A 25,219-nucleotide genomic window follows, 5' to 3' on the forward strand; every position below is an offset into this window, starting at 1 on the left:
ATTGAGGCCCCAGTTCCCTTTGAAAGCAGACATACAATGGGAAGATGGATTAAAAGTTTTTGATGAAGCAGAGTTAGTTCTCCCCACAGTTCGGAATCAGACAACCCCCCAGGCCAGCACATCATGCTGGGAAAAGATTGGGGAAAGTCAAACTGGACAGATTCTGGTCTTGGGGACACCAGGCTCTGCTGAGAGCAGAGATGAGGCTCCACACTTCTGAAGTCTGTATCCTAAGCAGTAAACCCTTCAGCTCCCTCTTCCCAGATGCTTCCCAGAAGGTTGGCAACTTTTACCCCACAGGAGTCTGAATCTCTAAGGAAACTGACACCCTCAAGAAAAAAATACCTACAAATATTAACATTTAGGGGTTATTCAAATTTTTTACAAATCTGGGTTCTCTCTCAACTGCCCTATAGTGAAGGCTACTAGTTCCCACCGAGGTAGCAGGGTGGCCTAGTGACTTGTTGGTGGCTCTATCTTAAGTGAGTGTTCAGTTAAGGAACACAGGATATTCGAGGAAGACTCTGAACAAAAACAACAAACCAAAATAAAAAATAAAAATAACATAAGGGAAACAGACAGAAGAGGAAAACGTCACATAAACTATAATAAACTTACTCATAGATAAGACTGCATATATATGAAAAAAAGAACAGGATGCTATAAAAAAAAACCCAGCAAATTGCCATAAGAAGATCAATAGTATGTAAGAAATAACAGTATGTGAGAAAAACTTAAGGCCAATTTTAAGATCCAAATTTTATTTTGTTTTTAACTAGGCTTCACACCCAGCATAGAGCCTACTGTGAGGCTTGAACTCATGACCTTGAGATTAAGACCTGAGCTGAGATCAAGAGTCTGATGCTTAACCAACTGAGCCACCCAGGCACCCCTGGATTTTACTTTTTATGGCAGGAAGAAGCTACTAGCATTTAAAAAGTAACAGTTGTGGGGCACCTGTCTGGATCAGTTGGTAGAGTGCTCAATTCTTGATCTCAGAGTTGTGAGTTTGAGCCCCATGTGGGGTGTAGAGATTACTTTAAAAATAAAATCTTTAGGGGTACCTGGGTGACCCAGTAGGTTAAGCCACTTTTGAATTTGGCTGAGGTCATGATCTCACGGCTCATGGATTCAAACCCCACATCAAACCTGGGTGGCTCAGTCGGTTAAGCATCCAACTCTTGGTTTTGGCTCAGCTCATGATCTCCATGGTTTGTGGGTTCAAGCCCCACATCAGGCTCCATGCAGATAGCACAGAGCCTGCTTGGGATTCTCTCTCTCCCTCTCTCTTTCTGCCCCTCCCCTGCGCATGCTCTCTCCCTCAAAACAAATAAATTAACTTAAATAAAATAAAATCTTCTAAAAAATTAACTAATTTAAAAATGTTGCCCCATGTTGGGCTCTGTGCTGACAGTGTGAAGCCTGCTTGGGGTTCTCTCGCTCCTTCTCTCTCCTCTCTCTGCCTCTCCCCTGCATGAGCACACTCTCTCTTTCTCAAAATAAATAAATAAATATTAAAAAAAAAATAAGGGGCGCCTGGTTGGCTCAGTTGGTTAAGTGTCTGATTTCGGCTCAGGTCATGATCTCACCGTTTGTGAGTTCAAGCCCCGCATCAGGCTCTGTGCTGACAGCTCAGAGCCTGGAGCCCGCTTCAGATTCTATGTTTTCCTCTCTCTCTGCCCCTCTCCCACTCATACTCTGTGCCTTGCTCTCAAAAATAAATAAAAACATTTAAAAAACATTTTTTGATATATAAAATAACAGTTGTCCTCATTGTATTTAGCTCAAACAACAAACAAACGGTATTTATCCTCTTTTTTTTCCTCTTGAAAATGAGAGTCTCTAAAGAAAAGAATGCATATTTCTCTTGAAAAATGACTGTCCTGTTTGTCCTGGCTATTTTTAGGTATTATACTCATTTGACATTGCAGTTAATTAACAAAAGAATCTTTCCTGTTGGATAGATACCACGTGTGCAAAATCCCAAAGGAAGAAAGGTGCATCTCCTGTTTTCCCCAGTCCCACAACCACCCAGGTCACCTCCCGGGAACCAAACTGTTATACTGGTTTCTCCTACCTCTTTCCAGATAAGGCAGTCAATTTACTGTGAAGTCAATGATGCTTTGGCATCAGAGATCCTTATTGCTCAGGACCCTTCCCAGGTCCTGAACCCAATTTTGATTTGTACTTTTTGTATTCATTTTCTTTTTTAAGTTTATTTATTTTGAGAGCGAGAGAAATGGAGAGAGAGTACAAGAAGGTGAGGGGCAGAGAGAGAGAGGGAGGGAGAGAATCCCAAGCAGGCCCCATGCTGTTAGCATGGAGCCCGTTATGGGGCTCGAAGCCACAAACCATTAGATCACGATCCGAGCTGAAACCAAGAGTCAGACACTGAACCGAGGGAGCCACCCAGGCGCCCCTATATTCATTTGCTAAAAAGGGCCACCAGAATTGTACAAGTTTCAGGACTTCCCAACCCTGGATCTGCCAGAGATAGTGTCTTCATATACAAACATGTAGTCATACATACCCTTTAAAACATGTAAATGGGGGCCACCTGGATGGCTCAGTTGGCTAAGCGTCCAACTCTGTATGTACCTCAGCTCAGGGTCATGAGTTCAAGCCTGGTGTTGGGCTCCACCAACTTAAAAAAATAAACAAACAAAAAAACACACATAAATGGTAGTATACCACACCCATTCTCTGCCTTGCTTTTTATACTTAATATCTTGATATCAATATTTACAGAGCTTCCTCCTTTTTAACTATTGTGTTGCATTCTATTGTAGGGTTAAATGATACTTTTATTTAACCATTAATTTACTGATGAATAATTGAGTTATTTCCAATATTTTACCAATACGCACAATGCTGCAATGAATATCCTTGCACATAATTCATGGTCAGGGTGCCTCTCCATGCAGATGTCCAGGTGAGTCCTTGTTTTGTAAGAGTGCTCCCTATGATTCTCAAAAATGTCCAGTGGAGTTATATGGTGTTGAAGCAGAATTGCTAACTCAAAAAATGTATAAATATTTAATTCAGATAGATATTGTAAAATTGCTGTCTGGAAGGTTGCACCAGCGTACCCTCCCATCAACACTGTGACAATGCCAATTCCCTTTTCCCACTCCTGCCACCTGAGAATGCTATCAAATCTCTCTCTCTTTCTTTTGCTATCAAACTTTTTTTATCTTTGTCTATCTGGTGGGCAAAATATAGTATGCCATTTGTTATTTTAATTTACATTTCATCAGTATGACTGAAATTGAGCACGCTTCAATTTCAATCAAATGGTTGAAAAACCAGTTGAATTTCCTTTCCAAAAATAGTTTATACGCTCTGCCCATTTTCAATTGTTGTCAGTATTTTTCTTATTGATTTGAAAGAGCTTTTTATATATTGGGAAATGGTGCCTATTCTTTAGAAATAATAGAAAAGCTGGAGGTAACAATATAGAGATGCCTTATTTTAAACCCATGTTCCTCAAACTGGTTTACATACATCCCAGGAAATACTTGTCACCGTGGCAGGAAACAGATAGATCGTGTTTAATAGCATCAATTCCGGAGCCAGGCTACCTGGGTTCACATCCTGGCTCTGCCTCTTGCTAGCTGAATGACTTTGCACAAATCTTTTAAAGCTCTTTGACTCAATTAGCTATCTATAAAACTAGGATAATAATAATCTCTTCCTCATAAGGTGGAGTGAAAGAGCCTATGCCAAGGAAAGATAGTTTAGAAGACCAAAACAAATAATAATACTTGTCCTATTATTTGGCTTTTTAATAACAATCCTAAGGACCCAAACAAGGCTAAAGAAAAGTCACATGGGGTGCCTGGCTGGCTCAGTTGGTAGAACATGTGACTCTTGATTTGGGGGTTGTGACTTCAAGCCCCCGTTGGGGGTAGAGATTACTTAAAAATAAAGTCTTTAAAAAATAAAGAAAAGTCATGCAAATTATGAACCAGAATCCAGCTGGCACAGATAAAACTCCTTGTTTGTTGTTGTTGTTGTTGCTTCAGTTGTTGTTTATTGACACACTGGTAGGCTCTATAGCAACAGGCCTGGAGGCGGCTGCAATAGTGGGGAAAATAAAAGGTGGAGGGTGGAGTGTAGGAACAGAGACTCATGGTGCACAACAAGGTAGGAGTGGGGGAGGCTGAGGAGGGTGGAGAAGCAAATAAGGGTCTGGACCAGTCTCCTTAAACTGGAACCGCTGCCCCGTGCTGCTACTCTTGCTGTCTGCCTCTCAACCCAGCACAGACAACTTCTTTTTAAAAAAAAAATTTTTTTAACGTTTTATTTATTTTTTTGAGAGATAGAGACAGAGCATGGGTGGGGGAGGGGCAGAGAGCTAGGGAGACACAGAATCAGAAACAGGCTCCAGGCTCTGAGCTGTCCACACAGAGCCTGATGCGGGGCTCGAACTTGTCAGCTGCGAGATCATGACCTGAGCCGAAGCTGGACGCTTAACTGAGCCACCTGGGCACCCCTACAACTTCTTAACAGACTGTATCAGTTAGTTAATTGCTGTGTATCAAAGTACCCCCAAAGTTTTTGTTTTAAAACAACACCCACTTGGGGCAGCTGGGTGGCTCAGTTGGTCAAGCGTCCAACTTCGGCTCCAGTGGTGACCTTGCAGTTGGTGAGTTCGAGCCCCATGTGCTGTGCTGACAGCTCAGAGCCTGGAGCCTTCTTCGGATTCTGTGTCTCCCTCTCTCTCTGTTCCTTCCCCACTCATACTCTGTCTCTCCCTCTCTCAAAAATAAATAAAGATTAAAAAAAAAAAAAGCCCACCCACTTAATTAGCTCACAGTTCTGTGGGTCGGCAGTATGTGTTGGTCTCCTGCATGCAATTCTTTTAATATCAGCAAGGTTCATTCATGTGTTTGTAATCAGATGTTGGTCAGACAGCATTACTTCTGGAGGTTGGCTGTGTGTTTCTAGAGTGACAAGAGGTGCCTGGGTCCCATGTCTTGTCATCTAGAAGCCTAGCTTGAGCTTGTTTGTTACCAGGGTTCCAAGATTGGAGAAAAGTATACAAGGCTTCCTGAGGCCTACGCTCACAGCTGACACAAGATTGCTTCCACCTTGTTCTATTGACCAAAGCAAGTCATAAGGCTGATCCAGAGTCAAGGGGTGTGAAAATAAAATTCAAGGTTTGGGATAGAGACTGTAGGTGAGAGACAGCCAGCGACTGGGGGATATACAGAGCCACAAACATCCCCCAAGAGCAAGAGTCGATATGAACATCTGCCTCGGCCAGAGGAAACCAAACCACTTCTGGTCTGTCTGTGCTGGTTAAGGAATGCATTTTCTCCCCTTACCTCCCTTCATCTGGCTTCGGTGGGAAGGGTGGACACTGAGGGAGCCTAGAAAGGAATGCATGAAGAAGCCAGCCACACCGTGTCTGTTTCCCACCACAGGTTTCCACGTCAAGCCAGTCTTAGCTGGCCCAGAGAAGAAAGTTTAAAATGAAGTTTGGAGGACTTTTTATACCAGAGGCTGAGCAGATATGGTCTGTGGCCTTCCTGAGTATTGTTCCAGGGGGCAGGGGGGTGGAAGAACTAGCCCAGTAAGGCAGATTCCAAAGGGCAGTAGGAGAAGAGGGTAAAGCTATTACCTGATTACAATCTGCAAGTCCACAGACTCAGTGTATTGTTCAAAAGTAAAGTTACAGATTGTAGTAAGTCATATGAGGGAAATAAACAGTGTGAGGGAGGGTTAGAGATATAGAGAGTGGGAAGATATTTAGTTACTTGACAGAGTGCCCAGGAAAGGTCTTCCTAAGGTGACTTCAAACAGGAGAATGAACGAGTCTTAGCCTTCCAGGCAGAGGAAGTGGCTAGTGTATAAAATTCCAAGGCAGGAAAGACTTTGGCATATTCTAGGGTGATAGTTTCTTTCCTTCTTTTTTTTTTTAAAAAAACCACAATATATGGGCAAAACAAACAAACAAACAAACACATTTTATCTGCAATCCAGAGCACAGTCACATCTAAAACAAAAGTATCGTGAAACTCTCCTTTTCCCTAAAGCGCTAAAATGGATTCTGATATTTATTTCTTTTTTTTTTCAACGTTTTTTTTTTTTTTAATTTTTGGGACAGAGAGAGACAGAGCATGAACGGGGGAGGGGCAGAGAGAGAGGGAGACACAGAATCGGAAACAGGCTCCAGGCTCCGAGCCATCAGCCCAGAGCCTGACGCGGGGCTCGAACTCACGGACCGCGAGATCGTGACCTGGCTGAAGTCGGACGCTTAACCGACTGCGCCACCCAGGCGCCCCGGATTCTGATATTTAATCAGGTTCATTGAGATGTCATTTACATACAGTGAAATTCACTCTGTTTAGATTCTATGTGTTTTGATAAATGTATACAATCGCTTACATCACCACAGTCAAGTTGTAGAACGTTTCCATCTCCCTCAAAATTCCCTACTGATGCTTTGTGATCAACCCCTCCCCCCAACGTGGAGCTACTGGCAAGCACTGATCTGATTTCTGCCAATACAGATTTTGTTAAATTGTTTTTCTTGATGTGTGTCTAGATGTTTATTGATTTTAACGATCTTTTCTAAAAACCTGCTTTGGGTTTCATTACTTTTTGTTCTCAATTTTTATTGATTTCTGCTCTTTCTCATTTCCTTCCTTGTTCGCTTTGGATTTAATTTGCTCTTTTTTTTTTTTTCCTGGATTTTTAAGGTGGAGGATTAGAGTACCGATTTGAAATTTTTCTTGTTTTCTAGTTTGATGTTTAAATTTCCATGTAAGCACTGCTTTGGTGGTATCCGCAAATTTTGATAATATTGTGTTTTTATTTCTATTCAATTCAAAATATTTTCTGGTTTCCCCTGTGACTTCCTCTTTGACCCATGGGTTATTTAGAAGTACACTGTTTAATTTACAAATATTTGGGAGATTTTCCAAATATCGTTCTGTTATTGGTTTCTAATTTAGTTCAGTTGCGGTGAGAGAACATACTTTTTATAATTTCAATTAGATTAAATTTGGTAAGGCTTGTTTTATGGCCCAGAATGTGATCCATCTTGGTAAAGGCCCCATGCATCCTTGAAAAGAATGTTGTTTTTCTGTCGTTGGGTGGAATGTTCCATAAACGTCAATTAGGTCAAATTTGTTGATGGTGGGTTCAGGTCTTTACATCTTTGCTAATTTTCTGTCTGGTTGTCTTATCAATTACTGAGACAGGAATGTTGAAGTCTCCAACTGTAACTGTGGATTTATCTATTTTGTTTTTCACTTCTAGAAGTTTTGCTATATGTGTTTTGAGGCTGTGTTCAATGCATGAAATTTTAGGACTGTTATGAATTGATTCCTTTATTGTTAGGTCCCTCTTTATCCGTGGTAATATTCCTTACTGTGAAGTCTAATTTGTCTGGTATTAATATAGTCCCTCTTCTTTCTTTTGATTAGTGTTTGCATGTATATCTTTTTGCATACTTTTATTTTTAACTCAGATATGGATTTATATTTGATGTGTTTCTTGTAGGGGGCATATAATTCGGATCTTGCTTTTATTTGTGCAACATAGTTCAAAAAGAAAATAGGTAACCAATAGAGTGAGAGAAAATATTCATAATACATACAGGCAACAGAAGACCAATATGAAAATAGATGAAGAATTTCTACAAATCAGTTGGAAAAAGACAGAAATACACAATACAAAACTGAGCAAACAACTTGGAGGGACATTTCATGAAAGCTGATATTCAATGGCCAATAAACTTATGAAAAAGTACTCAACTTCATTAGTTGTCAGAGAAATTCTAATTAAAGCCACAACATGATGCCACGACATATCCCCAGAAGGACTCAAATGAAAAAGATTAATGACAGCAAGTGTTGGCAAGGATGTGGAGCAACTGGGACACTCACACACTATTGATGTAAAGGTAAAATCGGTACAACTACTTTGGAAAATTGTCAGGCGGTATCCAAAAATACCGCCCACAAGAGTGTGTATACAATGTCTACCAAAAACATTTACTAAAATGTTCATAGTAGCACTCCTCGTAGTAGCTCCATATTCGAAACTAGACAGATGCCATTAACAGTAGAATGGATAAATTGTGTTATATTGTCACAAAGGGACAGGGGAGTGAACTACAGGGCCACGCAACAACGCAGATGAATCTCATCGACGTAATGTTGAATGAGAGAAATCAAACACAAAAGGTGACATACTGTATGACTCCATTTATATAAAATACAAAACGGTCAACATGAATCTACACGTTAGAAACGGAAAAGGATTACCCTTGTGGGTAGCGATCGGAAGGGGGTAGATGAAGCCATCCCATGAGGGAATATTCTGGAATCTTCCATGTCTTTCTCTGGAAGGTAGTTACAAGGCTGTGTTCATTTTTGTGAAAAATATCAAGTTGTATGTTTATGATATGTACCCTTTGGGTACGCAAGTTACATGCTTCCATAAAAAGTTTTCAATGAAGACGCTGAAAAACAAAAAGTCGAATAATTTTATGAGACTTTTTACAAAGAACAGGCCACTGATCCCTGCTTTCATCTCCTTTCCTGTTTAGAGTTCCTGTCTTTATGTTTATTTTGGTATTAATTTCATAATATTATTATATTTTATCAAAGTCATTCATGCACACAGTTTAAATACTTCAACAGGGCTTGTTATCGAAAATGACACCCACCCCCTACTGGGCCTTATCTGCCCATTTCTCATCCCCGGGTCAGTCCAACATAGTTCATTTTGGTTAAATGGATATTCACTGTTAACCTATTACCACTGCACAAACATTACTTGCTTCATAACCTCTCATTTCCCCTTGACCTAATAATTGCCTTTTTGTGAATTATTTCTACCTTCTTACCATGAATTCAATGTTCAAATATCCCCCAGTGCATATTTCTTCTCAATTTCTTCAAATACGTTAAGTAGTCTATCCTTCTTCTGAATGAAATTCCCTTTTTAAAAAAAAAAAATTTAAACATTTACTTATTTATTTTTTGAGACACAGAGACAGAGCACAAGTGGGGGAGGGGCAGAGAGAGAGGGAGACAGAATCAGAAACAGGCTCCAGGCTCTGAGCTGTCAGCACAGAGCCCAACATGGGCTTGAACTCACAAACTGTGAGATCATGACCTGAGTCGAGCCAAAGTTGGACGCTTAACCGACTGAGCCGCCCAGGCACCCCAATCCTCCCATTTTAGAATGACACCCTCGCCATCTGGTGTCCTCCAGTCTAGAAACTCTTTAATTGGTACCTTCTGGGATATAAATGCTCAGACTTCTGCTAGTTTGGGAGGAGAAGTCATATACCTGCTGTCAGAGGAGGGGTATTTGGGGTTCAGCTGCTTCTTAAGTAGACTTCCAGCTAAACGTTCTGTTTTCAGCCCCATACTCACCTCCAGAGGTGATTTGTGTCACTAATTCCTTTTGCAGCTTCTTTGATGTAAATGTGGTTGCTGCTCGGTTTTCCCCAGCTTTCTCTAATCTACTAAATTAGTTACCATTTGCCTTGCAGCTTTCCAATTTCCAACATTTTGTTGCTTCTGTCTCCTTTTCTATTCTCCTCACTGTGTGATTTCGGTCATTAAAAAGAATGCCTTGCCCCTCCCCCGTTCATGCTCTGTCTCTCTCTGTCCCAAAAATAAATAAAAAACGTTGAAAAAAAAAAATTAAAAAAAAAAAAGAATGCCTTACCAGAATTCCTTCTGTGTCCTTTTATAACCTGCTATTTTATCACAGACAATGTGACATTTTACTTCTAATCAACTGGGAAAACTCCACATTGGTAACTTCTCAGAAAGAGATTGTCACAAAGTTATTTGAGTGACAGGGCATCTTGCCTGGCTGGTGAAGACAGTCTTCCCCTTCAACTTCCTGCCTTTATTGCTTTAGAAGCTTGAGAGCATTGATTGGCTTTTTGCTTTGTATCTACGAGAAAGAGAAAAGGAGGATGTGATGTCTGCTCACCACCACCCCGGGCCCTAGTACAAGTGTGAGTGCCAGTGGTTAATAGATCCAGGCTCATCAGTAGAAGGAGCTGTTTCCTGAGAGATATCGGGGACTCCAGACACAAGTCCTACTGCTGTGGGGCCTATTGTCCCAGTTTGTCACACGTTAATGTGGTAATCTGAGGACTGGCTGATGGCTTCTTCTGTAGGATATCAGTTCCGGTAACAGCAAAGCTTCCTTAAGCAGCTTTGAGAACTATGAGTGTTGAATCAGAATAGGAGAGGAGGAACACGGCAGATACTTCATGAAGGCTACAGCTGATATTTACAAACACATGTAAGGCCTCTTGTGGGCTCATCTAGAAAAAAAACCAAACAAACAAACAGGGAAGAGGGGCGCCTGGGTGGCTCAGTCAGTTAAGCATCTAACTCTTGGTTTCGGCTCAGGTCATGATCTCACAGTTTGTGATTTCAAGCCCCTCCTTGGGCTCCGCCCTGAGAGCTCGGAGACTGCTTGGGATTCTCTCTCCCTCTATCTCTGCCCTCCTGGCTTGCACTCTCTCTCTCTCTCTCTTTCTCAAAAATTAATAATAAAAATAAATAAACTTTAAAAAAATTAAAACAAAACAAATAGGGAAGAGAACTTTCTGCAGGACTGGCTGATATAGGTTGAGACCTATGGTGGTCTGCTGTATCGGTGACCCCTAATGGATGCCTTGCAGTATTCACAACCTTGTGTAGCCAATAGGCTACAGTGGATGGGACTATGAGCCAGTTCTGAGCCTAAGCCTAAAGAAACCCTGGTAGTTTTCATTTTTGCTCTCCTGGGAACTTTGAGTCTCCAGGTAAGAAGTCTTTCTACCCTGCTGGAGTGACTGTGTGGAAAGGCCACACAGAGAGGGAGAGGACCTGAGATTTCACAACAAAGAACTGAGGAAGCCAGCAACAATGAGAACTGAGGCTTCAGATGTATGACACCAGTTGAGCAATTGCAGTCATCCCCTGGCCACTTGAGCCTTGCCAGCTGAGGCTCAAGACCTGTGAGTGAAGAAGCCCTCGGGGCCATTCCAGCGCCAGCGGGCATCACATGAATCAGAAGCCAGCTACGACCTGCCAGAATTCCTGACCCATGTGTTGTGAGAAACAGTAAAGCGGCGACTGTTTTAAGACATCGAGTTTTGGTGCAGTTTGTTATGCGTCGATAGGTCACCAGACTGAACCAGAAGAACTTCGGGTTCTTGATGTTTGAGGGACTGCCTCTACCCATCAAGATGTCATGACATGGAGACTGTGCTCAAAAAGAGCTAAAGAAAATGGCAAAAAGAGTTAAAGAAAAAGCATATACTGGTCTGGAAGAAAAATATGCATTTTAGAATTTTTTTAAGTTTCTTTATTTTTAGAGTAGGAGGGGAGGGAGGGAGGAGCAGAGAGAGAAGGCGAGAGAGAATCCCAAGTAGGTTCTGCACTGTCAGCACATTGCCCGACATGAGGCTTGAGATCATGACTTGAGCCGAAATCAAGAGTCGGATGCTCAATTGACTGAGCCACCCAGGTGTCCTTGGAATTTTTATAAAATCTCTAAAAAAGATTTGAGCTTAGGCATTTTCTCCTTTACTCACCGTTGGTTTCAAAAACCTAAACTTAAAGACAAGAGTGGGAAATGCCCCCAAACACTACCTTCAGATTGGGTGGCTTTTTACGGATCCCAGTATGAGCTCCCTTTAACCCATGGCAAGGGAGCTGGGGCCTCTTCCACTTGTGATATTTTTTGGCAGTGGCTTAAATCTGATGCCTGTATTTTATTTATTTACTTACTTACTTATATTTTATTTTTTAAGTTTATTTATTCTGAGAGAGAGAGAGAGAGAGCTTGCATATGTGATTGGGGGAAGGGCAGAGAGAGGCGGGCAGAGAGAGAATCCCAAGCAGGCTCACGGGGGGTCAGCGCAGAGCCAGATCTCACAAACCATGAGATCATGACTTGAGACAAAGGCAGATGCTTAATTGACTGAGCCACCCAGGTGCCCTTATTTATTTTTATTTTAGAGAGAGAGAACTCAAGCAGGGAAGAAGGGCAGAGGAAGAGACAGAGAATCTTAAGCAGTCTCTACATTCAGTGTGGAGCCAACTTGGGCCTCGATCCCATGACCCCAGGATCATGACCTGAGCCAAAATCAAGAGTCAGGTGTTCAACTGACTAAGCCACTCAGGCGCCCCGATCTGATGCCTTTGGTTTATTTTTTCTTAATGTTTATTTATTTTTGAGAGAGAGAGAGAGAGAGAGAGAGTGCGAGCATGAGTGGGGGAGGGGCAGAGAGAGGGAGACACAGAATCCAAAGCAGTCTCCAGGCTCTGAGCTGTCAGCACAGAACCTGACTGGGGCTCGAACTCATGAGTAGTGAGACCATGACCTGAGCTGAAGTCGGACGCTCAACCAAGTGAGCCATCCAGGCACCCCTGATGCCTTTAAAGCCAGGTTGGGGTGCCTGGGTGGCTCAGTCGGTTAAGCGTCTGACTTCAGCTCAGGTCATGATCTCCCAGTTCGTGGGTTTGAGCCCCACGTTGGGTTCTGTGCTGACAACTCAGAACCTGGAGCCTGCTTCGATTCTGTGTCTCCCTCTCTCTCTGTCCCTCGCCTGCTTGGGCTCTGTCTCAAAAATAAATAAACATCAAAAAAAAAATTTTAATAAATAAATGAAGCCAACATAAGTTTTTTGGGTTTTTTTTTTCTCATTAAAATTTTGTTTTAATGGGTCTCAAAATTCTGTGACAGATTTTTGGTCAAGTTGTTTCCATTAAAAAGTACTGACTTTAAAAACAAGTAACTTAAAACTGCCACACACACACACACACACACACACACACACACACACACACACAAATGGTCCACAAAACCTCCTTTCCTTCTGAAGGTTTTATGATTCATTGTTATCATTAACCAGTCTTTTACTTTAAACTTAAATGGCAAATTGATACAAACAGTTCTGAGACTGCTCTACCACCATAAAGCCAGGTTACATTTTAAAAATAAACTCCTGCAAGAAAGAAAAACATTTTAAAAATAAACTCCTGCAAGAAGGAAAATACTCATCTTTACAGAATCCTCCTCATGTGGTGCTGGTACATTCTCTCAAGAAGTACCTTAATATAAGGAAAGGAGGTGAGATTAGTAACCATAGCAGACAGGGCTTGAATCCCACCTCTTTCATGGTTTAGCTGTGGGGCTTTGGAGAAGTTATTCAACCTCTTTCAGTCTGTGCTCCCTCATCATTGAAAAGCGAGAATGTTAATACCTATCCTGAAGGATTGCCTTGAGAATAAAAGAGGTAATGTATATGAAAGTACATAACATACTGCTGGGCATATGGTTAAAGCTCAAAAATATCTTGGCTTCATTTTGCTGCATTCGTAAGTTATTGGAGCCAGAGTTATGACTCAAGGAGGTCGAAGAAAAGCGAAAGGGCTAGACAGCTCAGTGGTAGTTGGTCAGGACCATCACTGCCCTCTCTTCTCTCCATTGGCATTGACTTAGATCCTAGAGATACTAGACTTTTAAAATAGTAACCTATTACCCTATATTTTCTGTAATCCCCATCCCTATGCTCATCACAGAAAACAAGGGTTCTGGTTTTATCTCAAGAAAGAATGATAATACAACACCGATTACAAATGAGTCAAATTTTTTCTTTGGGGCTTTAAAAGCCAACGACTCATGACATAAGAAAACCTCTTTAAAAGAATAATTGAAGACCTGATTTTTCTCAACATTGTCACGCATATGCACACATACTCACACACATGCATACACACACTGACACGTGTGCATGACCACAAAGGACTAGCCAAAAATTCCCTGGACTTCAGAGTAGGGAGAATTCTAGCTCTAGTTTTGCCATTGACTTAGATCCTTAGAAACTATTAATGTGTTTTTCCCTTTGCACTTAGCAAGGAAATGACCTCCTTCTTATTTGGTTATGGCATCAATCTGTTTGTGAGGAGATTAAGATTGTTTCAGGAGGAATACTAAGAAGAAAAGAGCTAATATGCATTATTGAAATTCAAAATAGTTTTTTTCCAGCAAAACAATAGGCTTGAAAACTGGACTCTGTGAGAGAGATAATTTTCTATATTCACTTAGCTCCCATTTAACAAGATCAAGATCCAAAACTAGATTCAAATCTCCACCAAAGTAGGGGTAATTTAGTCTATTGTCTCTGATTTCCCCATCTACTCATGACGATGATGATAACACCTATATCAAAGGATTGTTTCCAGAATGAACTTCTGTCTTCTGAAGTGGGACTTAGGAAGTGGGCCAGGAAGCCAAGGGTATGATATCGAAGGAATAAAAGAGAAGCCTGCCCTTTCCTTTCTTGGACATTGAAGAAGATAGCTAGAAGGTGAGAGTGAGATAAGAATCAAAGAGGCTTAACTTGCTTTTGTGGGAATGGCTTCAGAAATATCCAGAAAAGAGAAGAAATCATTGAAGTTGGCACAAACTTGTGCCCAATGTAGATAAATGGACAAATCAGGGTAAACTGTCAGAGAGATAGGGTCTAGTTTGTACTTCTAGTCCTCCAGTGATGAGTATTCAGTTGAGAGCCATGGGCATGCCATGGAGAATGGTATGGCAGGAAGATCCAAACAGGAAACAGAGGCATGTAGTTTGGGTCAGAGCCTGGATGGAGGACATGTCAAAATTCAAGGGGTCCACTGGGCTTTGCAGAGCTAGGGGGAGGTTGAAGTCAGACCTAGTCAAGAAAGACATGTGAGGGGGCACCTGGGTGGCTCAGCCCATTAAGTGTCTGACCCCTGATTTTGGCTCAGGTCATGATCTGGCAGTTCATGAGTTTGAGCCCCACATTGGGCTCTGTGCTGACAGCACAGAGCCTGCTTGGGATTCTCTGTCTCCTCTCTCTTTGCTCCTCCTCCACTCATGCTCTCTCTCTTTCAAAAATAAATAAACTTAAAAAAAAAAAAGAAAGAAAGACATGTGAGATACTGTAAGTACTGACTTTAGCCAAAGGCCAGCAGGGGGAGAATGACCAAGTGCATATTGGCCAACAAACCAGAGGAGCCAAAGGACACATTGAGAGCACAAGGACCCCGAATCTCCTCATACACCCATTCCCGACGAGATCACTTAAGCCTCTTCTCTCTCTCCATGCACTCTCACAGCTACTTGGAAAAAAGCCTGGGAAGAGGCAAGACCTCTGAGAAATCTGAGACTCTGAGCATTTTTACCTAGATAGATTTAAAAATATCTGAACAGCCTGTTTATTCTGTGGTATTGCACTGGAACAACTACAGCTTTTAATGCCACCCAGTGGATGCAGTTTGTAAGAAAGACCACATTGCTTATAGATAAACTATTTCTCCTCACATTCTGAGTTGTAGTATAAGATAATTGATCCTATTAAGGAGCTTAGACATTGGTGGGACCCTCAAAATGGACTGCAATAGTCAGTTTTTGTTGTGTAACAAACAACTCCAAGATCTCAATGGCTTATAACAAAAACCACCTATTTTCATGCTTTTGGTGGTAGAAGTTGGCTATGGTTTGACTTATCCAAGTTGGGCTTGACAGGGAGTAGTAGGGCTTCAGACTTCTGGTTATGTTCAGTTATTTAATCTGGGACCCAAGCTGGAGGGGCAGTGCATGTCTGGAATTTTCTCTTCTCTTAACACATCACAGGAGTGTAAGAAGCAAAGTCAAATCACAAAAGCACATTTAAAGTATATGTTTGTATCATGTTCTATGGCATTCTATTGGCCCAAGGAAAGTCACATAGCAAAAGGCATGGAAGTATACTTAAATAAAGGGGAGGCAGAGAATTGGGAATAACAATCGAAACTGCCAGAGGACCACTGTTCCCTGCCCACCCCTCCCTCCCAAGCAATAATATTTCCAAAATGATGTGTGAATTCTAGGAGCAAAGTTTCCCGTGTGCAAAGAGTATCAGTGGAGAATCACAGAGGGCCCAAGGAGCCGGCATACCAAGCATGATGGAGCAGGATGAGGAAAGCCTAGGTCTTGGATGACATAGTTTAAGGTGTTTACCAGCCACCTACCTCCAGACCTTTTTGTAATATGAAATGAGTTAATATCTACACTGTTAGTTGAGTTTTCTGTCAGTTGCAGCTGAGTGTATCCTAACCAAAACTGGTTAGACTCTTATTAACTCTATTTTTCCTTGAGGCCTAGAGAAGTAAATGCTGGAGGTTGGATTTGAACCCAAGCTTTGTCTACAGAGCACATGCTTTTACTTTACTATGATATCTTGCCCTCCAAGTCTTGTGTGAGGCTGAAGTCTCTTAGATACATGTCAGCTGATTCAACGGGTAACGGAGTTAAATGCCTCCATGGTGAAAAAGCAGAAAGTCTGGGCATAGCAGTTAAAAATACCAACATGGCTTTGATCTGGCCCTGTAGCCATACAACTCAGAAAAGAGTCAGGGCCAGGCACCAGAGGATACTCAGATGTAGGGCTAGTCCTGAGGTTTCTCTGAGTTTTATGCAGGAAGAGATGTTAGGTGATGGTGACCTCACTCAACAATTTAATCAACGTACACACTTAAAATAAGCCCCCTCAAGCACCTGCTCCCTTCATCCCCCTCTTCTGCTTTGAAACAATAAAAAGGAAATTTGGCAAATAGCAAGTCTAAGCCATCAGTCTTCAAATCTATTCTATAGATCAAAATTTCTGGGCCACATGGAAATACCTCTCTAGGTAGATACCAGGAACTGACCCAACAATTGTATCCCACACAGTAGGTGTTCATGAAGGTTTACTGAATGAATGAACAAACCACAATATAGGATCAGCCACAATATAGGATCAGGGCCTGATGAACCTCCCTGCAAGCCTAAAGATCTGTTGGCCAGTGTATTTACAGTTATTGAAGCTCAAAGGTCTACCTGATATTAGTCAAAGTCATGTGAGACAGATCAGCTAGAATACCCAGGATATCATGTCTTTCCAGTGAGTAGATTTCTCATACCTCTGTCCAAGGAACTTCTTACTACTGAGGTACAGATGCAGAATAAACATGATAGTCACTGAGCATGAGTCAGAGGGGTGAGGACATGTTAGGCAAGTTTCCCTAGGGCCCCACAGAAGCCATTGAAACATGCCTGTCTTGACAGGATTTGGTAATTCTGAAAGTATAATTTAATTTCTCAGGCCTGGATACAATTTTGTCACACAGTACAAGATAGATCAGTTATCAGATATATATATATACGTATATATATATGTGTGTGTGTGTGAATATATATGTGTGTATATATATATATCAGATATCTGATCTATCTATATCTATATATATCAGTTTAAATTATATATATATATGTATCAGTTTAAATTATATATATAATATATATAAAACGTATAAGTTATATATAATATATATATATAACTTATACGTTTTATATATATTATATATATAATTTAAACTGATATTTTGAGGGACTCCTCCTCCTATTAAGAGAAGTCTAGCTCTGTCCAAGCCCCAGCTTCTTGTCTGTGAGAGTACCTCCAGGGTCTTCCCCATAACCCTACATAGCACTTGGCTCTCAGGTGGCACAATGAATGCCCAGGATTCTAACAGAACTCCAGCGATGATGCGGTCCCTGGTGCTGACACATCTCTGTCCCCATCACTTTTTTTATACTGGGCTTCTGCACAGAGGGACCAGGGTGGGGCATCCACCTCCTTCCATAGGCCTCTGCTTCCATAGCTGGTACCGTGGTCTTTCTTAGTTCTTTTACTTGTTCTGAAGCAGAAGGCCTTCGCAGGGAGCTCAAATTTGCCCATATCCAAGAATAACTTGATTCAAGTCCCATTTTCTGGCTATTTCTTTTACTCATTCACTTAATCAGTCAACAAATATTGATGGTCAACTTTGTGCCATCAGTGTGCGAAGCACAGGGTCCCTGCCTTCAAGCAGCTTGTGGCCCAGCTGAAAATATTAACATTTAATGAAACATTACAATGAAATGTGAAGTGAGTTATGATAGAACAAATAAAATGTGCTATGAGGGATATGGAACAGGGACAGCTAATCTCATGTGACGCAGTAAAGAGCTTCCTGAGGATATGAAGTTCACGGTGAAAACTGAAGGATGAATAGAAATTAGCCCAGTAAAAGAGTGAGGAGACTTAAAATTTTTTTTAATGTTTATTTATTTTGAGAGAGAGAGTGTGTGTGTGAGAGTGGGGGAGGGGCAGAGAGAAAGAAGGATTGAGAGAGAGAGAGAGAGAGAGAGAGAGAATGAATCTCAAGCAGGCTCCACACTCAGCGTGGAGCCTGACTCGGGGCTTGATCCCACGACTGTGAGCTCATGACCTGAAGTGAAATCAAGAGTCTGACGGTTAATTAACTGAGCCAACCAGGCGCCCTGGGCCTTAAAAATATTTTTTTTTTTAATTAGGGCGCCTAGCTAGCTCAGCGGGTAGAGCATGTGACTCTTGATCTCTGACTAACGAGTTCAAGCCCCACCTTGGGCATAGAGATTATTAAAAAAGAAAAAAAAATTAAAGAGTGTGGGGCCAAGGGGCTCACTGTTTTGTACAAATTATTTGAAGGTAGAAAAAACACTCCATGAGATTATTACTTGGATACAGGGTTATAACCAACATTAAAACAAAAACAGCATACACTTTCCCAGGGAAGAGAAAAAAGAGAGTACATTTTCAAATTATTTTATAATGCTCAATATAACTTTGTTAACATTAGACAAAGACAGTATAAGATAGGAAAACTATAGGCTAATCTCACTAACATAGTTGGGAAAATCCTAAACAAGATTTTTGTAAATCTAGCCCAGCTGTGTGTGTGTGTGTGTGTGTGTGTGTGTGTGTGTGTGTGTGTAAATCTAACCCAGCTGTGTGTGTACTGCTAACCTCACAATTAAAAAGGGGGGAAACCCCATAAATATTATTGTATTATTTATAGGGATTTTATTGTCTACATAGAAAACCCAACACACTATTAGAATTGATAGGAAACCTTAGAAATGTTACTGGATAGGAGATTAATAAGCAAAAAAACTGGTTTTCTTTATACAAGTGGCAGATTAGTAAGAAAATATAATTTTATAAAAGCCCTTTACAATACAATAAAGATTTGAAAGTAACTAGGGATAAATCAAACAAAAATGTTCAAGAAATTTCTGAGAAAAATTATATCATTTTATTGAAATGTGCTAAAGCAGACCTAAATAAACAGAAAGTCATACCATGTTTTTGGATGAGAAGACTTAATATTACAATAGTGTCAACTTTCCCCAAAGTAATCTGTAAATCTAATGCAATTCTAATAAAAATCCCTAGTAATAGTTTTTCTGGATGTCACAAGCTGATTCCAAAATTTATATGGATGAACAAAGAGCCAAGAACAACTAGATATCACAAGATATGTGCCTTACCATATATCAAGAATTATGGCGGGGCGCCTGGGTGGCGTAGTTCGTTAAGCATGGGATTCTTGATTTCAGCTCCGGTCACGATCTCTGGTTGTGAGATCAAGTCCCGCATCAGGCTCTGTGCTGATGGCACAGAGCCTGGTTGGGATTCTCTCTCCCTCCCTTTCTCTGTACCTCTTCAGCTCTCTCTCTCTCAAACTAAATTAATAAATTTTAAAAATAAATAAATAATAAATAAACACTAAAAAAGAATTATGGCAATTATTTAGTAATTAAAATAGTTGGGTACTGATACAGGGATAAACTCATAGGGCAATGGAGCAGAAAAGAAAGCTTAACAATAATTATGCATATGTATGGACATCTAATACTGACATAGGTAAGTTGTCCTTGTTCTGGGATGGGATTGAGTATTCGATAAAATGCACTGAGACAATTGGTTTTCCATATGAAAAAATAAAATAAAGGGGCACCTAGGTGGTTCAGTCAGTTAAGCATCTGACTTCAGCTCAGGTCATGATCTCACGGTTCATGAGTTCAAGTCCCGCATCGGGTGAGCATGAACCCCACTTTGAGTGAGCCCTGCTTCTCTCTCTTTCTCTCTCTCTCTCTCTCTGCCCCTCACTCACTTATGCACTCTTTCTTAAAATAAAATAAAATAAAATAAAATAAAATAAAACTAGATTTCTATCTCATTTCATACAGAGAAAGGAGGCCCAACTGGATTAAAGTCCTAAATGCATAAAGCAAAAATTTTAAACTTTCAGAGAAAAATGTAGGGCAGTAGAATATTGGGATAAGATAGAATTTCTGCATAAGATACTTGAAAAGCACAAGTCCAAAGGGAAAAAATTGATAAATTTGTCTATGTTAAAATTTAAAACTTCTGGGGCGCCTGGCTGGCTCAGTTGAAAGAGCATGTGACTCCTGATCTTGGGGTTGTTAGTTCAAGCCCCACTTTGGGTGTAGAGATCACTTAAAAATAAATCTTTAAAAAAAAAGAAATAAAAGTCATTATACGTGGAGTTTTGAAAAACAAATTAACAACAAAACATTGGTTACCTCTGAGAAGGGTTTACAGAGTAGCCAAGCAATAGGATAATGAGGGAGACTTTTTATTGGTTACTTTTTTTTTAAAAAGTGAAATTCAAATAGCATACAGTTAATCATTTTCAAGTGTACAGTTTAGTGGTATTTAGTATATTCACAATGTTAATGTAACCACTACCTTTCTCTAATTTCAAAGATTTTTCATCACCCCATAAACACGCTTCCTGTCCATTAAGTAATCACATTCCCCTTGACTTCATCACCCTGTAACCTCTACTCTGTTTTTTGTTTTAAGTTTATTTATTTATTTTGAGAGAGAGAGAGAAAGAGAGAGAGAGCACGCACATGCACACACGAGTAAGGGAGAGGCAGAGAGAGCTGTCAGCACATAGCCCTACACAGTGTTTTTGGATCTTGCAAACCCTGAGATTGTGACCTGAGCCAAAATCAAGAGCCAGACATTCGACTGACTGAGACAGCCAGAGGGCACCCCTCCACCACCTTTTGTAAGTTTATTTTGCATTCTGTCTCTATGGATTTGCCTATATATATATTGTATAAAAAGGAATCACACAATTTGACCTTTTGTATCTGGTTTCTTAGACTTAGCATAATTCAGCGTTCATCAAAGTTGCATGTATCTGTACTACATTCCTTTTTTTATGGCTGCATACTTACTATTCCATTCTATGTATGTATCATAACGTGCTTATCCATTCATCAGTTGATGGACACTTGGGCTGTTTCCACCTTTTTGGCTATTAGAAAAATTGCTGCTATAAACATTCTTGTACAGCTTTCTGTGTGTACATATGCTTTTATTTCTTGGGTAAAATTGCTGGCTCATATCAAGAATAAACAAAGCTGGGCGCTACTTAAAGTGGTAAGGACAGATTTTAGTCAGTAAGATACTACTGCAGTAGAGAAAAGAGTCCCACATGCATGAAACTCAACTTTGATTCGTACAGAGGTAACTGGGCATTTTAAAGGGAGAATGAGGGAATAGGGAGGGGGGTGAGGGGCAACTTTGTAGAGTCAGGGAAGTGAAAAATTACAAAAAGCAGGAAGCGGGGGAGTTGGTCCCTGTGAAATCCATTTGGGTTTATTAACTGGTGCTTATCCAGGTTAGGCTTCTACCCTCCCAAAGAGGCTGAGAGACAGGGGCCCTACCTTCAGGCATCGGCTGGAACAAACAGTAAATTCTTCTGCAGCCTTAAGTTTTCTCAGGCAGGTGCTTTAAGGGGGTCAAGGGTCATTGCAAGGATGTGGTCTTGAGCTGTTAGAAACGATGTTAGCATTTGTTTAAGTCTTTATAGGTCTAGATTGAAAGGGTTTAGAGACACCTGGCTAGAGTTTGGTCAAGGAGAGAATCTTTTTTAGTCATATGGTAATTCTATATTTAACTTTTTGAAGAACCCTGGTTATCTTTGTGTGCCTTTTGAAATACATGTGAATATATTTCTATTCCAAAAATTAATAATAAAAGGTGCATTAATGTAGACGTCATATATAGGCATATAACCAAGAAGAATTACTATCTAGAATTTATAGAGAGCTTCCACAAATCAATATGAAAAAGACAATAAACCCCACAGAAAAAGTGAAGACAGGACAAAAGACAATTCCTCAAAGAAGAAGAAACAAAAACTGCCAATGAAAATAACAAGATAACACTTCACATCCATCAGATTGGCAAAGATAAGTCTGGCAATATCAAATGTGAGACTATGGGGCAATAAGGACCCTCTTACATTGGGTCAGAGAGTAAACTGGAAAAACCAATGTGGAGACCATTTGGCAATTTCTAGTGGAGGTGATAACACAATATCATTTATACACTTTTAAAAAAATGTTTATTTACTTTTGAGAGAGAGAGACAGAGCTCGAGCAGAGGAGGGGCAGAGAGAGACACACACAGAATCCAAAGCAGGCTGCAGGCTCTGAGCCATCAGCACAGAGCTCGAACTCACAAACCATGAGATCATGAACTGAGCTGCAGTTGGACACTTAGTGGACTGAGCCACCCAGGTGCCCCTCCACTTATATATAGACTTACACCCAAATTCTCCCACATTTGCACAAGAAGTTATACAGAAGTATGTTTATTGCAGCATTATTTTATATAGCAATAAGGTGGAAATTATTTTTTGTAATAAATGTCTGATAGGTCTACGTGGTTTATGCCATTTTTTTAAAGTTTATTTATTTTTGAGAGAGAGAGAGAGAGAGAGAGACAGAGCATGAGTGGGGGAGGGGCAGAGAGAGGGAGACACAGAATCCGGAGCAGGCTCCAGGCTCTGAGCTGTCAGCACAGAGCCCAATGCAGGGCTCAAACTCATGGATCGTGAGATGGTGACCTGAGCCAAAGTCGAACGCTCAACTGACTGAGCCACTCAGGCGCCCCAATAAGGTGGAAATAACTTTAATATCCATAAGTGAAACAATGATACATGATCTGTGATATATTTGTAAAATTGAATATTATACTGCTGTGCTGTTCAATATGGTAGCCACAAGCCACATGGGACTCTTTACATTTAAATTTAAAAATTATAAATTTAAATTGATTCAAATGAATTCTATGTTTTAAATTTCAAAGTTTGAATTCAGTTCCTCAATCACATTAGCTGCATTCAGATGCTTCAAGTGCTCAGTAGTGGTACCATATTGGACAGTGCAGATATAGAACATTTCCATCATTGCAGAAAGTTCTACTGGACAGCACTGTTATGGAACAGATAAAATGAGTCATCTGGGTCGACATGTTTCAAAATATATAAATCTCAAAAATATAAGGTTGATAGGAAAAAGCAGGCAAGCTGCACAGGGACACCTAGAGTGTCCCATTTAAATGCCCTCCCATTTAATACACACTCCCACTTAAATAGTTTGGAAATTAAAAACATTCATTGCCTTCAGATATGGGAAGTGTGTGGTGAGGGATGAAGTGGTTGGTAGACTTTTAACATACATCCTTTGCCTCTCTTAAATTTTTAATCATGCAATTATATCATCTATTCAAATATAGCAAAATAAATTCTGGCCCCAACCAGTTCAAGAAAAATGCTCAAGGCACGTACAGCCTGTTTGGACTTTGGCAAAACCATATTTATGGGTTTCTTGTTGAAACCTATCCACCAGATTATCTTAAAAAAGAAACTTGTGTTTCCTTTCTGTGATATTTTACAATTGCCACAGAATGCAAAAAAAATATTTGCACTGAAACGTCTCCAGCAAGACCTTGCTCAATCCTCTGTTATGTTTCACGTGAAAATGAAAACCTGTGATCAAAAAAGTTTTGAAATCATTTGTACATAAAATGTGATGTGAAGATGAAACTAAACTGTAATGTGTTAGCAACTAAGTAAATCCAGTTTGAACACGTTAAAATGCTGTATGTTCTCACAGACCCATAAAAATACAGTAATGGTACAAAATAATTTGCGGGCCTGGCAATCATCACATTCAGGCTAGAGGTTACCTCTGAGGAGAGAGGAGGGCTGTCTGGAAGGAGTACACACGGGCATCAACTGAGTCTGTAGTATTTTACTTATTTAAAAAAAAAAACAGGACAAATAGTTAGTGTTGAATAAGAGGGTGGTGATTCCGTCAGGTTCACTATGGCTGTGCTATGTGGTTTTCTACTTATTTCTTGTTTTTTTTTTAATTTTTTTTCAATGTTCATTTATTTTTTGAGAGAGAGAGAGAGATAGACAGAGTGTGAGCAGGGGAGGGGCAGAGAGAGAGGGACACACGGAATCCGAAGCAGGTTCCAGGTTCTGAGCTATCAGCACAAAGCCTGACGCAGGGCTCGAACTCACAAACTGTGAGATCATGACCTGAGCTAAAGTCAGACGCTCAACCGACTAAGCCACCCAGGCGTCCCCTCCCCCCGCCTTTTTAAACACTATAAACGCTTTATTAATCGCAAACCACCCTTGTGGGCCAAGTGGTCCTCCCAGACATCCAGGACCCAGCCACAAGTTCAGCGCAGCCTCTCGCTCTGACAGGGTGAGCACTTGGCCCTCGCGCCCAAGGCCTCTCACCTTGTGGAGGGTGGAACTGCTCCTGCGATCCGTGACCTCCACGCGCACCTGCGTGCACTGTCCCCGGGAGCCGGTCCCACCCAGCACGTTGCCGAGCCTGGCCAGCTCCATAGGCTGAGCGGGGCTGGCCTCCGGGGTGGCGGCGCGGCGGCTGTCAGACGGAGAGCTCCTCATTTTGAAAGAGGAAGGAAGGGAAGGGAGAAAAAATCATTTTAAGCTTTAAATGGGAAGGCCCGGATGTGAGGGAGCACATTGCACTTCTGAGAAATTAAAAAACGCTTTGTAGCCGGATTTGCCCTGGAGACGTCTGGCCACGCGGGCATGGGCAGCACACTGGACCATTTAAGCCGTGGTGGCAGAAAAACATAGGGAAGGGCTTCTTTATAAAGCAAATATAAGATCAGATATGAATTTTTCTTTGAAGAAGGGAAGCCTCTTTTTAATTAGCCAAGGGCTCACTAGATTTGGAAAACATCAAAAAGCTAAATACAATTCTCAAGGTGAATGCGTTTTACATTGCACTTACTGCTCTCAAGATTCCGGCATCCAAAGGGAAGAAAATGCGTACCATTGTACATGCTGTGCTGAGTATATCACATCTGTGATCTCTTAATTTTTGTCATTGCCTCTCTTATCTGCTCGTCTATCTGTACTCCTCACTGGGGTGAGTACTTCAAAAAAGGCAGGGACCATGTCTGTCCTGTTCACTGCTGTGTGCCCAGCGTCCCACACAGGGCCCCTGGCTC

General features: G+C 40.9%; 1 long non-coding RNA gene across 2 annotated transcripts; it reads right to left on the reverse strand.

Annotated features, from left to right (window-relative positions):
• Positions 1-8,244: 8,244 nt before the first annotated feature.
• On the reverse strand, positions 8,245-24,984 carry LOC122219775. Of its 2 annotated transcripts, none has more exons than XR_006202538.1 (4): positions 24,474-24,984; positions 9,697-9,930; positions 8,864-8,957; positions 8,245-8,476 (listed from the first exon to the last, which is right to left on the reverse strand). It is a non-coding gene; the product is annotated as an uncharacterized LOC122219775 (long non-coding RNA). The 2 variants fall into 2 exon arrangements; XR_006202539.1 differs by lacking the exon at positions 24,474-24,984 and adding an exon at positions 21,598-21,765.
• Between the last annotated feature and the right edge of the window lie 235 nt (positions 24,985-25,219).

Source organism: Panthera leo, chromosome B2, assembly GCF_018350215.1.
Source record: "Panthera leo isolate Ple1 chromosome B2, P.leo_Ple1_pat1.1, whole genome shotgun sequence".
Classification (NCBI taxonomy): Eukaryota; Metazoa; Chordata; class Mammalia; order Carnivora; family Felidae; genus Panthera; species Panthera leo.